The sequence below is a fragment of the Atractosteus spatula genome, chromosome 4 (genome assembly GCF_055471065.1).
Source record: "Atractosteus spatula isolate fAtrSpa1 chromosome 4, fAtrSpa1.hap1, whole genome shotgun sequence".
NCBI lineage: Eukaryota > Metazoa > Chordata > Actinopteri > Semionotiformes > Lepisosteidae > Atractosteus > Atractosteus spatula.
Window position 1 is genome coordinate 42,219,364 of NC_142709.1, and position 20,860 is coordinate 42,240,223.

The window sequence follows — 20,860 nt, forward strand, 5'->3', positions numbered from 1 at the left end:
CCAGCACGTAACCAGATGATCCACCCGAGGTTAGCATCAGCAGCAAGCCTCGTGAACAAGTCGGAACTGTGGACAGCTGAATCAGTATTCAGAACTAGCATTTCATCAGGAACGAAGTGGTCTTCTTCCTGACCTGCTGGGACTCACAGTCACTTCTCTCCTGAGCACAACTTTGCTAGTTTCAGCCAGCACTAACTAGCGAGTCTTCAGAGAGCATCAGCAGGCATCGCAGGAATTTCTCTCCAGCCGCAACAGCACTGCCTGGCACCGAGCCAGAGCGCGCGGATTGGACAGCAACAAGCCTGCAACTGTTTCTTTGTGCCGGCAGGAGATCTGAATCCACAGACGGATGAGTATTCAACATTCTGCATTACCGCTCGAGAATTCAATTGTTATCCCAACCAGTTGATATCAATTTAATTCCTAAGAGTTATGTACTTGTTTTGAGTATCTAGTGTAGAAGTTGTAACCAAGTTCATTTACGAAACGGTCTAAATGAATGATATACTGAATGTATGTCCTCTTGGTATGTGTAACTCTTCGTGACTGAATGAATATATATCTTTTGCATTCTGCTAACCCTCTCGATAAGATCTGTTATGTTTATATGCACATTCTATATATTAATAAATGTATTCTCTTGTATTAGTACCTGTGTGCTTGCATTGTTTGAGTTATACCGCATGGTTAGATTCTAAGACCATCAAAAGAATCATTTTGTGACTTACTGCTACAATTAAGAATTGTCCCAGTAAATGCACAACCCCACCTTACTGGTGCCTCGTGAGAGGATACTACATCAGCATATAAATCATAGTTGAGGCCATGTGAACTTAAAAGCTGACCAAGTGGAAACATGTAAATGCTGTATGCCCAGTATTGAGCTGTGAGGAACACCACACTTAATGAGTCCAATTTCAGACCTAAATCTGCCAAGAGAGACAAAGTGACAGTGATCAGTGAGGTAAGACTTGAATCATTTTAGAGCAGTCCGAAACTCCAAACACAGTTTCAAGACAAAAAAATAAGATATCATGGTTAACAGTGTCGAATGCAGCACTGGAATCAAGAAGAATGAGGATAGAAAGAGAACCAAAATCAGATGATATTAGATCATTAGTAACTTCGACCAGGGCAGTTTCTGTGCTGTGAAGTTGTCAGAAATCAGATGGGAGGGGTTCAAAAAGGTTATTTGCAATCACATGGTTATTTAACTGAATCATAAAAAATGCATTCTAGAACGTTTGCAAGAAAGGGTATGTTGAAGATGGGGTAAAAATTGTTTAGATTGTCGAAAGCCATGTTTGGCTTTTTTGGAACAGGGGTAATGGCAGTTGTTTTGAGGTCATTGGTACAACACCCATGCTTAAGGATTCATTTATTATATGGAGGACAAACGGGCAGAGAGAAGTGAAACAGGACTGAAATAAAGTGCTGGGAATGGGATCTAATTTACAGGTGGATTTTTTCCAGGAAATAATTCCTTTTTTTGTTGCAGTAGCTGCAGTGTGGAGTACCATAGAAGCATGTTTGTGGAATCCGTGACAATGCAACAAAAATTGGGAAAGAAATCCTGAATCAAGGCAGTAGCAGGTGGTTAAAAGTCCTCAGCTGAACAATTCCATCACTGAGTAGTTTGTGGTAGAAGCAGCAAACACAGTGGACGTCTCATTTGTAAAATGCAAGGTTAAATTAAATAATTAAAGACAGGGGTGACAGAGAAAATAAAAAATAAATAAACAGTTGAAAAAAATAAAAATGAAAACTGGTGATAGAAGTGGCAGCCAAACACAACCTAGTTAAAAAATGCAGGAGTTTTTTGGTTATGCCTGGTTCCTAACATAAATTAAGACTTTTTGATTTCTGGTCATTTTTTTTCTTGAATCACAGTTTAAGATAAACCTAAATTTTAAGCCATATTTGGTTTAAAATTCCTCTTAAACACCTTACAGTTGCTCATAAGAAGCAAATGTAAGCTGCTCAAGCTGTTTTGTTTCTTTCAAAAACAGGTAAAGTTATTGCCATTACTTTCAGTTAAGACTCCAGACGTAAAAAGAAGGTGACTCTAACACAGAAAAGTGCAGGCAAGCCTTGTGATTGCCATTTGGAGTGTGTACAATTTAGATTGTGGGTTCAAAGTTTAAAGAGTTCAAACAAGAAAACTACAGTGGGTGAGGAGGAAAGTTTTACATTCGGCTTTAATAATTCAGCAGGAGAAAAAACGAGTTCTCCCTTCAAATGAGACTGTATATGTTATGAGAACCATAAGCTTTAAGGTTTTAGAGGTATCTCCAAGCTGGAATAGGATGAAAACCAGAAAACTTTGTACCTCTCCACCAGTGCTGGACACTTCTACTGTACCAGAACAATCTTCTTTTTGAATACTCCAAATTGTTGATACACTATATTTTTTATATATATACTCCTCCAGGCTGCTTTAGCTTAACCTTGTCTTGTCTAATACTTTTCCTTTTTTCTCAGGTGTGCTTTCTCAGTAATCTGACCATATGAAGCTTTCAGATAAAAGCAAGAAAAAATTATTAGTACTGAGTACCCAAGATGAGGCTCATAAATCAGTTATGTTAAAGTTCACTCTTTCATTTTCCATACTGATGGCTAGTTTTAATTAACAGTTAGTAATTAAAAATTAAAATCATTAAGATGGATCCATTCATCCATTTTCTAACCACTTTATCCAATACAGTGTCATGGGGGAGCTGGAGCATATCCTGGCAAGCAATGGACACAAGGCAGGATACACCCTGGAAAGGATGCCAATCTATCGCAGTACAAATACAGAAACAAACATGAACATTTACATCACAGCCATTTTTTCCGGAATCCAATTAACCTTCAGTATGTTTCTGTTCTGTGGGAGGAAGTCTAAAGAAATACCGAAAGAACATACAAATTCCACACAGATAGCACCCTAGCAATTGAACCCAATAATAGCAACCCCTGCACCACCATGCCACCTTAGTCAGATGATTAAAAGGATTTGTTTTTTTTACCTACTTAAATGTTGACATTCTTATAATGTGGTTTCTCTTAAAAACCTTTCTTACAGTTATAATTCAAAGTGGTGCTATACATGAATGTTTTGTTTCACTATGTGCTTGCCACAAGATACTATAGTGTTTCTTTGATTCTTGGGATTCTCTGATCTCCATTTTGTGCCTCAGAATGTTATATGTTTTTTTCCAGGTAGAAGCAGAATTAATCACAAGTATTGCAGCTTTGTACAGGTCTCTAGTAACAGAAGAACAAAATCTTTTAAATTCTCAGAGTTAAATAATGGTAAAAAATGCTGGAGGAGAAATACCAGTACAAGTATATTAATAGATTAAACAGAACCTCAAATGTTAATTAACTATTAGGTAGCCTAAAGTGAAGTTATTAATTTTTTTTAAATTTGAAAGTGCCAAAGCAATTCTGTACAGTTGAGACCAACACAATTTCAAAAAATGCTGACATTTCCTTTATGTGTAAAGTAACTTTATGTGCACAGAGTCCACATAACTACAGGTCATTCTTTCTTTGGCTAATGTGGCTATTTATGACTCAACTTTCAGAAAATGAAGAAGAATGGGCAGGGAAATGAGAAGGGAAGGACAGAAAGAACAAAATCACTGCTCTCCAAAAATAACATTGCTGCCCATCTGATCCACAAGGCTTCTGAAGCTACAGATGCAGCCATTACAAACAAGCGAGGTACACACAGTGGGTGTGTCGTGTCACAACGCGTCATAATGCATCACATCGCGCCAAACCGCAGTTAATAGTATCCAGAATCACCTTCTAAAACCACCAGGTGGAGCTAATAAAGCTTAACCTATTTTGCACAGCATTTAAGCTGTCGCCAGAAAACTCCTGGTTTCAAATCTTGGTCACCGCTGAAGGACAATCTTTTTCCAATTAAGAATTTAAGTTGTATACTCTTTAGACTTTTAATAATTTTAAAGTGTGTATTACAGCATGTTAATCATTAAACATTAAAAAGTCAATATATTTTATAAAAGCAAGATTGCTCAGTTGGACAAAAGTACACAACCTACCATGTTTATCATAAATATTTTAATTATGCAGAAATATTTTATGCATCAAAGTCTTTATGGAAGATATTACTAATAGTATTAATAATGAATGACCTTGGACAGGCTGTAAGCTCAAAGTATTACCATGGTCCACTTTCTTTGTAATCGTCTTTGTAAACGAAAAGACTTATTTTTTCACTGACAAAAACACCACAGCATTACTTTGATCCGATCACATATTCGTTTCCAATCATACAAAGTAAGTTTTGAGAATCTCAGATTCACCATGCCTTTCACATGCTCATAAACAATATTAATTTAGGAATATAAACATATTATGTAAACTGTATATGGCTGGTATAAGTAGTTTAAAGAAAAAATACACACCAGTATTTCACTTTTTTCCTAAACATTTTAAGCATCAAAGTCTTCCATGTGGTTATTTTGGAAACGTTTTTATGTGCTCCTTCTGACTATATTAAGTTTATATACTTTGTAAAAAGTTATAATGTTTTAACCTTTTCTGCAAATACACTCATTATCGCAGTAAACAAAAGCACACTTTTAGAATTTGATTAATAATGAATATAATATGGAATTGCATATCTAAAGAAAGTAATAACGATGTAATTATATTCATGTACTGTAGCTCAAATTATCACAGTAGTACACTTTCTTTGGATATGTCTGCTTCAGTTTCACTCCTTTCCACATGATTACGTCTGTGGTGTGATGGCTTAAGCGTGTGCCTTATATGCCTGAGGTTGGAGGTACAAGCCCAGCTGTCATCATGAGTTTTCTTTTAAAAATAAACATTTCTTTGAAAAAATAAAATAGCTAATATAAATTGACACTATATTGACATTTTTTATATTTCTAAATTTCACAACATGTTCGAAGCTAAGTCATTTTTTAAAAACAACTCATAATTTCAAGCTGCTACTACTGTCGTTATTACTGATAATAAATATTATCGACACTATATTGAATTTGTTTGTCACAAAACATTCAAAGTTAAGTGAGTTAAGTGATTACCAATTTACATGAATACTTGTGCTCGTTATCGCAGTAAAATGAACTCATACTTTTTAGAATTTAATTATTAGGGTGTAGTGTGCTCTCACGAGGCACCAGTTCTGTAGGGGTTTGGGCATTTACTGGAACAATTATTAATTGTGGCAGTAAATCACAAAATGATTCTTTTAATGGCCTTAGAATCCAAACATGCGGTATAACTCAAAACAACGCACACACACACAGGTACTAATACATGAGAATATATTTATTAATACATAAGATATGCATGTAAATCTAACAGATCTTATCGTGAGGGTTAGCAGAATACAAAAGGTATATATTCAATCAGTTACGAAGAGTTACATATATCAAGAGGACATACATTCAGTATTTCATTCATTTAGACCGTTTTGTAAATTAACTTGGTTATAACTTCTACATTAAATACTCAAAACAAGTATATTACTCTTAGGAATTAAATTGATATTAACTGGTTGGGATAACAATTGAATTCTCGAGCGGTAATGCAGTGAAGTTGAATACTCATCCAATCTCTGGGGATTCAGATCTCCTGCAGACACAAGCAAAGAAACAGTTTCAGGCTTGTTGCTGTCCAAGCCGCCCTCTCTGGCTCGGTGCCAGGCAGTGCTCAGTGCGGCTGGAGAGATTCCTGCTGCGCTGCTCTCTGGAGACCGGCTAGTTAGTTTTGGCTTTAACTAGCGAAGTTTTTGCACAGGAGAAAAGATGACTGTGGGTCCCAGCAGGTCAGGAAGAGGACCGGTTCATTCCTGATGATACGCTAGTTCTGAATACTGATTCAGCTCTCCACAGTTCCGACCTGTTCACGAGGCTTGCTGCTGATGCTAACCTCGGGTGGATCCTCTGGTTACACGCTGGCAACCTCCGCTCTTGACTCTTAGAACAAAGGAAAGTTCTGGCACTTGGACACACTGGCAGTTACGTGGTGGTCCGGGCTGAGTCTCAGGATGGTCAGGAGGTGCACTGCGAGAATGTCCTGCCCTTGGAATTGTTCTGCTCCTGGGCCGTCCTGCCCTGGAATTGTTCTACCCCTGGAATTCTTTTCCTCAGGCCCTCTGTGTTGCCTGTTTTTACCTGGAGGAACTTCAGCTCGTTCATTGGCTGAAAGTTTCATGGGCATCAGAGACCCACGTGGGTTACTCGGCCCTACCAGTCCCTGATTGGTTGATCAAGGTGAGATATGAGTCACTTACCCCTGACACCTAGGAATGCAGTCCAGATGTCCATCTGGCACTCCCTAGACAGATAGGTGCCATTGATGACCACTGATCATGATAGCCAGGCTTAGCTAAGTGCATCCCCATTTGGGAGCTGTCCCTTATCAAAAGTAAACATCTTTAAATCAGCCTGCATGAATAGCTTCTCTGTGGCTGCACCACAGAGATGAAGAGAGAGATGGGGCCTCACTGGCAAGGGAGCAGAAAAATTCCTGTATTTTAATAAGCCTCGCTGCTACAAGGGAATATAATATGGAATCACGTATCTAAAGAAATTAATAACTCTTTAAGGATCTAAATATATATATATTTATATAGCGGGTAGTATTACTGTATTCTACTTTCTTCGTAAACACGTTTTATTAACACCCGAATCGCAGCGGGTGAGAAAGAGACAGAAAAAAAAGTTAATCCTGTTTTTTTATGGTCTTTAGGTCAAATAAAAAAAATAACTTCAATATGTTTTCTTTGTAAGAGAGCTGTGTCTCTCTCAGACTTGATTGTATCTTCCTTTCCACTCTGTTCTGATTAATATATAGTGCATTTAACTTTGAAACTGAATTTCAAATCCTAGTTCATGTATCTCTCAGATAGCTCACTTTAGTCTTTTTGAAGCTGTATTCGTTCCTGATACTTTTTATTTCACTTATTTTAATGTTCCCTGAACTATTTGATTTTCTCCTAAGTGACAAAACTTAGTTGTATTCTATTATGTAGGTGTTTATTTCCAGCGATGACAGGTGGGAGTAGAAAAGTATGCTCTGCAGTCATAGGATAACCTAACCACATCCCAGTGGTGCCCTGGCCATATGAGCTGAAGAACTGCATTTAGGATATGTGTTTTTAAGAAGAGCTTCAGGGTTTTGACATGCTACAAATTTATCAAAAGAGATGAATTTGTCATGAAGTAAAATGTATAAAAGCCAGATACATTAATGCCAGATAAGGATTCTAGTTCTTCAGATGAAACTGTCAAGTGGAAAATATGTTTAGATTTTTTTCTCCCCCCAGTGAATTAATTTATGCCAAAAGAACAGGATGGCATGTCTTGAGATGTATTAATCTTTCTGAGATTACAGCCTGAGAGGGAATTAAAATGTCACATACAGTATCATGAAAGATTAGTTGTGTACTCAGACTATGCATATGTTTACTCAAAACAATAACATGAAAAAAGATCAAATGTGTAAATATTATTTTAAATATTATTTTTGTCCTGCCAGAAACTGAAAACTGATACAAGCAATGTAGTCTTTATGTCCTCTTTTGTCATGCAACAACCCTTTCAATAGTAAGTGATACAAAATCCTTATGTTGTTGACTACTATTTGCTGTATATACATTCTTCATTGTCAGTTCTGAATTTGGATCTGAAAATGGATGTCTAAAGAGGCACACAGTAAAACAGAAATTTGTATAAATGACATATTCTGCAGCATCTTCAGCATGACAACATTTGGAACCTGGTGGATGTACAGGTTAATGGAAGGTAGTTACTAATACAGCACAACCTGATAGCTTCTTCGAAATATAATACACCTACAATATAAGTACTTTGTGAGATAAATCAAATAGAATCCATCTAGCTTTGCCATCCATATAGAATTTAACTATACTGATTTTCAGTTAAATCATTCTTTCTGTTTTTGTATTACATTTCTTCATTCCATTTCTTCAGGAAATATCCCTTATACATATATTCATACTTCTTGCTGTACTTTGTGAATTCTTTTAAGAATAATTTGTTATTATTATTTATTAGCAGGTTTTCAGTAAGACAAAGTCATTTTTCTGAAAGTGTTAATTTATTCTTCTGAATGATTATGCATCCTAATCACATTGAAACCACATTCACAAAACAACTGCGATTTTTTTTTCAGTGTGTGTAGTAAATACTTGAGAAGGGAAAAAGAAATGACTTTATCATGACAGCTAATTCATTAAACAATTAATAGAGTCAATTACAAAGAGAAAATATGCCTCTTATAATTTCCATTCCTTTTATTTCCCAGTTTTATACAAAATATTTTAAATTTTAAAAACATTAACCTGTTAAGATACATTCATTTCATGTTCTAACTGCAATTAATTCTTTTTTGTTTATAAACCATTTAATGTTTATTTAATCATGCATTCTTTATGTAGAGAGCTACTACACAATTATGGAAAAATAGCAAAATATTTACTAAGAAACAATTTGTACTGTAATTAAAGCATTCAAAATGCCTCTAACTTTTTCATTGTTTCATTGGGCACGCTGTGTTAATCATGATTAAATAGGTAGAAAACTGTGTTCAAGATACTAACAATGAAATCATCTTCTTTTTATACAGAAGTTCAAGAAGTCTATGAATCTATACAAGGTATAACAAGAGCAGGGACTCTAGCTCAGAGAGGCAGCCATCAATTTTTTTTTCTGAGGAAAGATTGTTGGAGCTATTTGGACATCCCTGGCTACTGATTTCTGAGAAATATTTATTTCTTTGTATTCAAGATACCTTTATGCTTTTACCTGCCATCTTATTCATTTTAAACTGCATTACTCTGTAGCAAAATGACAAAATAGTGATAATAAATGGACAGATTAGTTTGTACTGTACTCTTAATTAAGCCATTCAATAAGTGGTTTAAACATATGAATTAATGGGACAATGCAGTTGTGTCAGGGGTCTTCAAATCTATTGTTAAATACCTTTATTGTGATATCTGCATAACTATGGTGTGTTGACAAAGATCTGCTTAGTCAGTCTCTAAATATTTGTCTCTAATTTATCAAATTGGAGGAGAAGAGGTTGTTTCTAAAATGCCAGTTAATAAAAATAGGCTCTGAAATCTTTACAATGTGTTGAGAAAGATTAAAATCCTCAGGTGCCATATTCGGATTTGATAAAATCATCCCTCTGCATATTCCATTTTGTGCTAATGCTGTTATACAGATGCAGCCATTCAAAATGAGTGAGGTACACCACGGTACCATGCGGTGGGCGTGTCGCATCCTAACGCAGTATAAAGCAGTGTAACGCGTCATTGAACGTCATATCGGAAAGTATCCGGAATCACGTTGTAAAACCGCCAGGAGGAGCCAATAAAGCTTAACCTCTCATGTACAGCATTTGAGCTTTTAAATTTAAACTGTGTATTACAGCATGTTAATCATCAGTCATTAAAAAGTTGGTATATTTTATGAAAGCAAGATTGCTCAGTTGGACAAAAGTACCCCCCGCCACCCCCGGCGCAGCACCCCGTCCCTCAAGCCCAAGTCAAGGCAACTACCCACTTGCTGCAACCAGTCCAACCCAGGATACAGTCCTTGCGGACTGGGGCAAGGTAGAAGGGGTGTTTCACCCTCGCAGCCCCAAAGTGCACGGTTAGCGCCCTGGGGGTCCGGCTGCCTTGGTGCCCGGCAGGACACCAGGCCGCAGCGGGGTGATGGTCGAACCGGTGTCGACGAGGGCCTGGCAGGTCTGCCCTCGATGAGGCAGGGAAGAAATAAGCCACGGCTGTGGCCAACCCTTCCCACAGCAGGTGGGGTGAAGCGCTCTTTCTGGCTTTCTGAAGTGGGGGTAGCGTCGCTCAAGGGCGGCCTTCCCCCCTTTAGGCCGCCCCGCTCCCATTTCCCGATGGCCTCCTGAGTCCTCGGGGATCCAGCGCCCGGCACTACTGGGCGATGTGCCCCCTCTCCCCACAGGGGTGGCAGATGACCCGCCGTCGTCGCTCCCCCAGCATCGCCACGCTGGCCGTCTCCTTCTCCCCATCTGATTCCCTGTGCGCCCCTCCGTTGGTGCCCACCAGTCTCCTCGAATATGGCATCAGCCTGCTCAGCCAGAGACAGGGCCTGCTCCAAGAGGACCGACACGGCCAGCATCACGTGGCGCTGCACCTCAGTCGGAGCCAGGGCCCAGAGGAACGCCTGGAGAGTAGGGTAACCCTCAACGGGTTAAGTAGGCCACGTCTGCGGCGACTAGACCCAGTGGCTCTCCCGCTAGGCAGCGGTGTTGGGCCAACCTTGCCCGCAGCAGTCCCAGCACCTCCCCTTTCCTGCCAAAACGCCGCCGGAGGGCCGACACCAACGCCGCGTAGTTGTACCGCTGGTCCCCGGGTACATCCAGCAACGCCTGGCAGGCCTTCCCCTCCAGGACGGCGGCGAGGTGGCCCACCATCTCCACCTGAGACCAGCCGTTTTCCCAGGCCGCCATCTGGAACTGGGCCTCAAACATTTGCCATGGGACCTCCCCATTATAACGGCTCGGTCTCACCGGCGCAGGCTGGAGCAGGGGTGGCGGGCTGGACCCCGCTGGTCTGGTGTCTCCTTCCTGCCACACGGCCTTAGGCAACCCGGGAAAAGGCCCCCCTTCCACTGAGTAGGTCACCGTGGGGTAGCCCTGATAAGGGCTGGTGCCACTGGCGGTGCTGAGGGGTTGTCCCGGCCCCTGGTGGCTACTGCTCGCCCCCAAAAGGCGCTTTAGGGGGTCACTCAGGTGCTGGGGGAACCGGCGCTTCTCTGAGTCCGACATCATCGGCTGTTCACTGTCCATCCTCTCGCTTATGACACCAATGTAATGAATTTTGGGTTCGTTGAGGACGAACACAGAGACTCAAACTTGTGGAGTTAAAAACTGTGCTTTATTTCTTCTCCGTCACCAACCGCCAGCAGAAGTCCCGCACCCAGACGAGAGAGAGACACAAGAGGGGCCAAAGAGAGACAGAGAGAGAGAGAGAGACCAAGGGGTGCTGAACCAGGGAACTATTTACATGGAAAACGGGCGATCTCCCCAGACTGTACGCCCGTTTCACTGTTACCTGGATACATCTTGGGGGATATCCTCTATATCCTTTTGGGAGGAATATCCTCTTGGGGGATATTCTAACAACAGGTGATTATAAGACGATCTGTCAAAGTGCAATGAAATACAATATGCTGGACAGTATGCTTCTCAAAGCGCTTTACAGGATAACAACAATAACAACAACAATTTTACAAGTCCTGGGAGGAAGAATATCATCAATATTAATAATAATAATAAACTTTATTTTATATAGCGCCTTTAAAGGTGGCTTTTTTAAATGCATTTGCATTTGCACACAGAGCAGTGTTTACTTGAACATGGAGATGGCATACTGAATAATTCCTGCACACAACCATTGCAGCGGAATTTGCATCGTTTGGCAGGGCTATGATTCATACAAGTGGTGGTGGATTTGGAGACAAAATGTATTTACATTGGGTTGCCGTAAGTGGAGCACTAATAACCCCAAACTCTACTTATTTTTTTATAAGAGAATGCACCTGACAAGCTGGACAGTATGCTTCTCAAAGTGCTTTACAGGATAACAACAACAATACCAACAACAGTTTACAAGTTCTGGGAGGAAAAATATGATCAATGTTAATAATAATAATAATATATTTTATTTTATATAGCGCCTTTAAAGGTGGCTCCTCAAAGCGCTTTACAGGATAACAACCAATGAAACAACAGAGGCTGAGGGTTGAAAATACCTGTGAAACCGGTTTGTTCACAATGTACTGTAGACACAGAGTGTTACACCAATGCATTAGCATGTTAAAGCGATTCCATTGAGGAGCCGGGCGCGATAATTGTTTTGTTCCTTGATTTTCTGATCTGCAAGGCCATTTGGCTGCTGCGAATGTGAATTCTGTCTGGCATTCCCAGATTGTGAAAAAATAAAAGTATTTTAATCAAGATGGGGGGTAAAGGAGTCATCTCTATGACACTCTCCCTTATAAAATTAACGTGAAACAAAACAAAAACTAAAAATAAGATACAATCTACAGACATTCACAACATAAATATATCTTAAAAAAATTATGTATATTGTTAAATTATTACTTTAAATATATACTTTAAGTTACTGAAACAGCCAGTTAATAAAATCGTTGCAATTTTGTTCTTGTTTTGAGGTGGTGATATACTGACAACAATTGATTTAAAGACAATCTGTCAAAGTGCAATGAAATACAATATTACGCTGGGTAAACGTTCCAAGGTCAAATTCTTCCGCGACGGGGGTACCTTTAAAGCGGAGACGACGAAAATAAAGTTTATTATTAATTTGCTGGACAGAGAGGTGAACATTATTATGCAGAAGACAAAGATAACGATTTACGTTGCATTTCCAGGTTGTGAATCAATAAAAATATTTAATTAAACACGGGTTTGTGATTTAAATGGAAATGGGGGTGACGGGAACTCTTAATCTAAATAAAAATAAAATAAATAAAACAGGTTTCGATAGTTAATAACCACTTTTTATGCGCGAAACACGGGTGATTTTTCTTCCTCCTGATCAGTTTAGAAATCTGTGTACGCTGTAAGGTTTTTACTTCCTAATTAAACTTTTAAAATACGCGTTTCGAATAGAAGCAGCATATGCTGTTCTCTTCCTGCTATGTAGAACAGATCAGCAAGTTTTTTTTTCTCCAATCAGAGGGGTGTCAGATGGTTTCAGCCAATCACCATTTTGAAACCTACTGTAATCTCTGGTATAGGGACACCCCAGAATTCTGTCGCATTTTCATTTTAGGAAATTATGAAACGCTCTGTTAAAAGCAAGGGAGATTTTCCGTTATAGTGGACATAAAAACAAGAGTTTGCTGCGGCATTATTGGAAACCCTAATTTAACACAAATCGCCGGTGTTACGTCCCAGTGTGTGTTCTGTGTGTGTTTTTTCTGTTATGTCCACACTGCTGACCCTTGATTGTTCTCCCTTTCCCATTGGCCAACCATTACACCACACTTTCAGTTGATGTCATCATCAAATAGCTCTCAGCCAATCAGAACACATCTTATTCAGCATATAACATGGGGGTTTTCAGCAAGGAGAGGCCTTTCGTTTGACTTCGGTCCCGTTTGGTTTTGGTTATCGTTTCACTTCGCTTCTGGTTATTGCTTCGGCTTCGTTTGTTGGTTTGTTTTGCTTTGCGTGTGTGTATTTTCATATTGCTTCAGCTTTGTTGTTTTGTTGTTTTTTTTGTTAGTTTCTTTGTACTTTCGTTTGTTTGTGTGTTCATCTTTGTTTTGCCATTACCTTGCCCCAGTGTTACATGTTCAACTTTTGTGTTCTTTTGTACCCTGCTCCTGTTGATTACTCTTGTTTTCCCTTATTTGTATTCCTGGTTAACTTGTGTTTTGTGTGAACTTTTGTATATAAGGTTAGTTTAGGTTGTTGGATACACTTACACACTTAGTTGATTTTGTATTAGTACACTAGTTAAGTACGGGTGAGTGCCGTTTGTCTTGTATGGTTTTGGGTAGTCAGTACAGGTTAGCTAGGGTGTTGAAGACGCCGAAGACCGTGTGTTTCGGGTTATCTTTTGTAGTCAGATTAGCTTTCCCTCACTGTCCTAGCCAGCTCCATTTTGTTTGTTATTTTCTTTCCTTTGGCACCACTCTAGTTCCTTACCCTTGTTATCACACTTCCTGGTCCCTCACCAAAACCCACCTGCTTCCAAAAGAATTATCCTAAATGTTACACCCCTTTACCCCTAGACACTTGGGGTCATAACATTATTGGGGGCTCGTCCGGGATATCAAATTCCTGTCCTTTGTTTTTTGTGTTGCAGAATTTTGGTGTTGGTACTGAATTTTGATTTGTGGATTGTGTTTTGGCAAGGTACTGTAGTTATGGCTACTTTTGATTTGCGAAAGTTTGTGGAGGAACCTTCCTTTGAGCAGCTGGATAAGTGTAGGAAGGATGAATTGCGCCAAATTGCTGATCACTTCCAGATTCAGGTTTCGACGCAAGCTCTTAAAAGGGACATCAAGAGAGCTGTGGTAGATAGGTTGGTGGAGTTAGAGGTCATTGCATCAGCGAGCAAGGACGCCGGTTCTCCTGGGGCTGGTGCTAAACCTGCTATGGTGGTGGAAGAACAGGATGAGGTGCAGGGGGTGGCTGAAGACTTAGCGGAGGCTGAGGTCAAGGCCATCTTGGCTCCCTTTGAAACGTTCTCTCCGGTCTCCACCGGGTCAAAAAGCGATACTCGCCTGAAAGTTCGTTTGGCCCGCTTGCACATGGAGGCGCAGGAAAAAGCCCAAGTACGCCAGGCAGAATTTGAATTGTGCCTTGCAATTCGTAAGATGGAGATCGAGGCGGAGAAAGAGGTTAAGCTCCGACAGCTTGAGCTAGAAGCACGAAAGAATGCTCCTGCTGTGCAGCCAACCCAATCCGAGGCCTCTAGCATGTCTCCTTTGCTAGATCCACTCTCTACCACCTTCGATGTAAGTAAGCACATTGCTTTAGTTCCTCTGTTTAGGGAGACAGAAGTTGATTCGTACTTTGGTGCATTCGAGCGAATTGCCACATCACTTCGTTGGCCTAAGGAGGTTTGGTCACTGCTTTTGCAGTGTAGATTAGTGGGCAAAGCTCAGGAAGTTTGTTCTACACTTTCTTTAGAAGAAAGTTTGAATTACAATACTGTGAAAGCTGCTATCTTACGGGCTTACAGATTAGTTCCTGAGGCTTATAGACAACGCTTCCGAAATCATCGTAAAGTGTCAGACCAGACATTTGTTGAATTTGCTAGAGAGAAGGGCACTCTCTTTGATAAATGGGTTGTAGCAAGTAAAGTGAGCGACTTTAACTCATTGCGCGAGTTAATGCTCTTAGAGGAATTTAAGAACTGTTTGCCTGAACGCATTGTTGTGTATTTGAATGAGCAAAAAGTAACTACTTTAGTGCAAGCCGCTGTTTTGGCAGATGAGATCGTGCTCACTCATAAGAACGTTTTCACGTCTGCGTGTGTGGAGAAGACTTTGTCTACTCCAAGTTCCCAGTCTCAGTCTCTCCAAGTAAAAACTAGTTCCTCACGTCCTAAAGAGGAGCGTGAATGTTTTTATTGTCACAGGAGAGGTCATATAATTGCAGATTGTTTGGCCCTAAAACGTAAGCAGCAGCAACAGCAACATTATAAGAGTGCTGGGTTTGTTGAGACTGTTTCCCGTTCTGCTATTCCTTTGTCTAGCGAAAACAATCTCCCTGACCCTAGTTATGAACCATTCATTATGGAAGGATTGGTTTCGCTAACAGGTAAACCAGAAGATCAGAAACCAATTCAAATATTAAGAGATACTGGAGCAGCCCAGTCGTTTATTATTGTTGACGCACTGCCTTTGTCTGATCAATCTTTCTGTGGTTCGAGTGTATTGGTCCAAGGCATCGAAATGGGTTGTATGAAAGTGCCTTTACACCATGTCCATCTACAATGTGGTTTAGTTACTGGATTTGTTAGAGTTGGGGTACGTCCTTTGCTACCTGTTAAAGGGGTAAGCTTCATACTGGGAAATGACCTGGCTGGTGGAAAGGTTAAGCCAGTGTTAGAAATAATGGATGAACCGGAAGCTCATGATCGCGATGAACTAGTAGAAAAATTTCCCGATGCATTTCCCGCGTGTGTAGTTACTCGTGCTCAATCAAAGAAACTAGGTGATTTAGTAGATTTGTCTGAATCTTTTTTAGTACATGAGGACAAGAAACAGTCCTCAGCAAAAAGACTAGATGTAGGATTGCGTGTTCTGAATAATGAAATAAAGGGGAAATTATCTCGGGTACAGTTAGTAGCTGCTCAGAAAGTGGATCCTTCTTTAGCTAAATGTTTCTCTTCTGTAATTAGACTTGAGGAGGCTAAAGAGAAGAAAACTGCTTATTTCATGGAAGACGGGTTGCTTATGCGAAAATGGTGTTCCAATACTACAGTAGACCTGGACTGGAATGTAGTATTTCAGATAGTGATACCATTAGGCTATCGTAAACAAATACTTGCTCTCGCCCATGATCACCAATTATCGGGTCATTTGGGAATCACGAAAACATATGATCGAATCCTTAGACATTTCTTTTGGCCTGGTTTGAAGTCTGACGTTGTTCAATTTTGTAAAGAATGTCACACATACCAACTTACTGGAAAACCAAATCAGGTGATTCCACCTGCTCCGTTGTACCCAATTCCAGTTATTGGTGAACCTTTTGAACATGTCATTGTTGATTGTGTTGGACCACTACCGAAATCTAAATCTGGAAATCAATTTTTGTTAACTATCATGTGTGTTGCTACAAGGTTCCCAGAAGCAATTCCACTTAGAAAAATTACTGCGTCTAGTGTTGTTAAGGCACTCATTAAATTCTTTTCAACGTTCGGCTTACCGAAAATAGTACAGTCTGATCGAGGCACAAATTTTTTATCTAGACTTTTTGCACAAGTATTACAGTCTTTAGATATCACACATCGGGTGTCAAGTGCCTACCATCCTGAAAGTCAGGGAGCTCTTGAAAGATTTCATCAAACAATGAAATCTATGTTAAGAAAGTACTGTTATGAAACAGGAAAAGATTAGGATGAAGGCATTCCATTGATATTATTTGCGGTCCGAGAATCTATACAAGAATCTCTGGGTTTTAGTCCCGCAGAACTTGTATTCGGACATACTGTTAGAGGTCCATTAAAAGTGTTTAAAGTGAAAATGTTACACATTGGAGAAAATCCTAAAACAAATGTACTAACATATGTAAGTAAATTCCGAGAGCGCCTTCATAATGCTTGTTCACTAGCAAGGGAGACATTAGGAGTAGTACAGAAAGGCATGAAGCGGTGTCATGACAAGAAAGTTGTTGCCCCATATTTAACCCTGGTGACAAAGTTTTAGTTCTTCTGCCCATTCCTGGTTCTGCCCTTTCAGCACGTTTTTCTGGACCATACACGATAGTTGAAAAACATAGTGATACAGATTATGTTATTCGAACTCCTGACCGCAAGAGACAGACTCGAGTGTGCCATGTAAACATGTTGAAGGCTTATGTAAACAGAGAGACTTCGGAACAGAGTGATGTAGATAAGACTACAATGTCCGCTGTCTCATCGGCTGTAATAGCCAGTCCAGTTATAGACAATGTTGAAACTAAAACGATTGATGAGGATGGTTTAATTTTGCGCAACGCACCTCAACAGTGTGCTCATTTATCAAATTCTGATATTTTGATGAACCTTCCCTCATTCCTTAGTCATCTGTCAGATTCACAAAGTGAAGATATCATTAATTTAATTTGTCAGTTTCCAACATTATTTGGTGATATTCCCACTCAGACTAATGTGTTACACCACGATATTGACGTTAATGGTGCTAAACCTATAAAACAAAATGCCTATCGTGTTAATGTTACAAAAAGAAGAATAATGAAAGAGGAAGTAAACTACCTTCTTGAGAATGGATTAACTAAACCAAGCTATAGTCCTTGGAGTTCCCCATGCGTACTAGAACCTAAATCTGATGGAACTTATCGATTTTGTACAGATTATCGTAAATTGAATGCAGTCACTGTTCCTGACTCGTTTCCTTTGCCAAGAATGGATGATTGTATAGACAATTTAGGTTCTGCTCGTTTTGTGACTAAACTAGATTTATTAAAAGGGTACTGGCAGGTTCCTTTAACTCCTCGGGCTTCTGAAATTTCAGCATTTGTAACTCCTGATAAATTCTTGCAATATACGGTCATGGCATTTGGACTACGCAATGCACCTGCCACTTTCCAGAGGCTAGTCAATATAGTTTTAGCAGAAGTACCTAATAGTAATGCTTACCTTGATGACTTAGTTATTTATTCGATGGACTGGAAGGGCCATGTGGCCTTGTTAAAAATGGTGTTTGAGCGTCTAGAGAAGGCAAATCTAATGCTCAACCTTGCAAAATGTGATTTCGGAAAAGCCACTGTGACTTACTTAGGAAAAGAGGTCGGACAAGGTCAAGTTCGACCCATAGAAGCTAAGATATCTGCCATAAATGAGTTCCCAGTTCCTACCACAAGGAGAGAACTTCATAGATTTTTAGGTATGGCTGGATATTATAGAAATTTTTGTAAAAACTTTTCAACTGTAGTGAACCCACTGACGAGTTTACTTAGCCCGAACAAAACATTCACCTGGTCCGAAGAATGTCAGCATGCATTTGAGAATGTGAAAGCTCTTTTGTGTAGTACTCCTGTACTTGCTGCCCCTGACTTCTCTTTGCCATTTAAATTGGAGGTTGATGCAAGCGCTGTGGGAGCAGGAGCAGTATTGTTACAAGAGAATAAGAATGGATTGGACCATCCAGTGTGTTACTTTTCAAAAAAGTTTAATAAACACCAGTTAAATTACTCGACAATTGAGAAAGAGCTTTGGCGTTACTACTCGCTTTACAATATTTTGAAGTTTATGGAGGTTCTAGCCACCTACTTGTAAGTGTTTACACTGACCATAACCCTTTGGTGTTTCTGCATCGTATGTATAATCAAAATCAGCGACTGATGCGCTGGTTGTTGATTATCCAGAACTATAATCTGGAAATTCTCCACAAGAGAGGGGCAGAAAATGTGTTAGCTGACGTCCTTTCTAGAATCTAAAGAAGATTTGATTTCTTTTTGTTTTTGCTTTGTCCAAACATTAGATCCCAGTGTGTGTTCTGTGTGTGTTTTTTCTGTGATGTCCACACTGCTGACCCTTGATTGTTCTCCCTTTCCCACTGGCCAACCATTACACCACACTTTCAGTTGATGTCATCATCAATTAGCTCTCAGCCAATCAGAACACATCTTATTCAGCATATAACATGGGGGTTTTCAGCAAGGAGAGGCCTTTCGTTTGACTTCGGTCCCGTTTGGTATTGGTTATCGCTTCACTTCGCTTCGCTTCTGGTTATTGCTTCGGCTTTGTTTGTTGGTTTGTTTTGCTTTGTGTGTGTGTATTTTCGTATTGCTTCAGCTTTGTTGTTTTGTTGTTTTTTTTGTTAGTTTCTTTGTACTTTCGTTTGTTTGTGTGTTCATCTTTGTTTTGCCATTACCTTGCCCCAGTGTTACATGTTCAACTTTTGTGTTCTTTTGTACCCTGCTCCTGTTGATTACTCTTGTTTTCCCTTATTTGTATTCCTGGTTCACTTGTGTTGTGTGTGAACTTTTGTATATAAGGTTAGTTTAGGTTGATGGATACACTTACAAACTTAGTTGATTTTGTATTAGTACACTAGTTTAGTACGGGTGAGTGCCGTTTCTCTTGTATGGTTTTGGTTAGTCAGTGCAGGTTAGCTAGGGTGTTGAAGACGCCGAAGACCATGTGTTTCGGGTTTTCTTTTGTAGTCAGATTAGCTTTCCCTCACTGTCCTAGCCAGCTCCATTTTGTTTGTTATTTTTTTTCCTTTGGCACCACTCTAGTTCCTTACCCTTGTTATCACGCTTCCTAGTCCCTCACCAAAACCCACCTGCTTCCAAAAGAATTATCCTAAATGTTACACCCCTTTACCCCTAGACACTTGGGGTCGTAACAGCCGGCATTATATCCTAGAAGACACAGACCGGCGCCAGACCGGGAGAATGCCCGGAACATAAAAGAAAATGCAGACGAACTAGGGATTGGACAGTTTCCAAGTGCTTGTACAATCGATGGAAATGTTGAAATAAATGTGCAAAAGAAATAAAAAAATAATTTATTCCTTTATCATATTGGTTAGCTAATGTCCTCTCTTTGCTAGTTACCTATGGCTGTGTTTCTGCGTTGTGTAGCAACGAGTGACTATATTCTCAGGCGGAGGACCGTAAACAGCTTAATTTTCATGTTAAATAATTTTTTTAAAATTAAAATTCATTCTATACAGCAATCGCATATTTGGGGACCGTTTCATAAAACTTTGATGCTTAAAATGTTTAGGAAGAAATGAAAGACTGGTGTGTATTTTTTCTTTAAACTACCAAGACCAGCCATATACAGTACAGTTTACATACAGTAATATGTTTATGTTCCTAAATGAATATCATTTATAACCTTCAGATGCATTATGCTCCTCTTCTTTTTATGCTCAGCTACTAAAATTTCCCTTTAGTGGTAAAATTCCATATAAATATTCAATACTAAGCGGATTAAAACGTGCACAGTAAAGAGATTAAATGATTAAATCTTTTCACTACCGACCAATGCACCACGAGTGCCCCTGTCGGTCATTTTGTCCAGCCAATCACTTACCGCGGTAGACTGCGGTGGCTTGTGGGTAGTTGCGTGCGGTATGGGTTTGTACCGTGCATTTTGAATGGCTGTATTTGTACATATACTGCTCAATATTTTATTATAACTGTACCAGTTATTTGATAAAGTCACAATGTAAGTTATACATGTGGAGGGATGAGGTTACTACATAAGGAAAAATAGGATAAAACCAAAATTGTAAGCCCTTTTGGACTTCTTCAATCAGTTGCTATCTCCCAGACATGTAGAGGTGAGTAGCACACTAGTTTTAGTGAGAAACAGACAGTAATGCAAAGATGCCCTCCTGGTAGACAATGTGTTCTTAGACTTAAACAGAAAGCAACAGTGTCAAATTAAACTTCTTTGTCATCTTCATTTGCCGAGAACAAAAATGTAGAGTGAAATATTGTGTTCTTTAAAAATAAAAGCCTTTGTGTTTTTTGCATTGATGGAAATGTGTGGTCTTATAATGATTAATTTAAAACTTGCTTCAGAAATATCTTCACTCAAAATGTTTTCTGCAGACTGCAGAGCATTAAGAGCACTTCA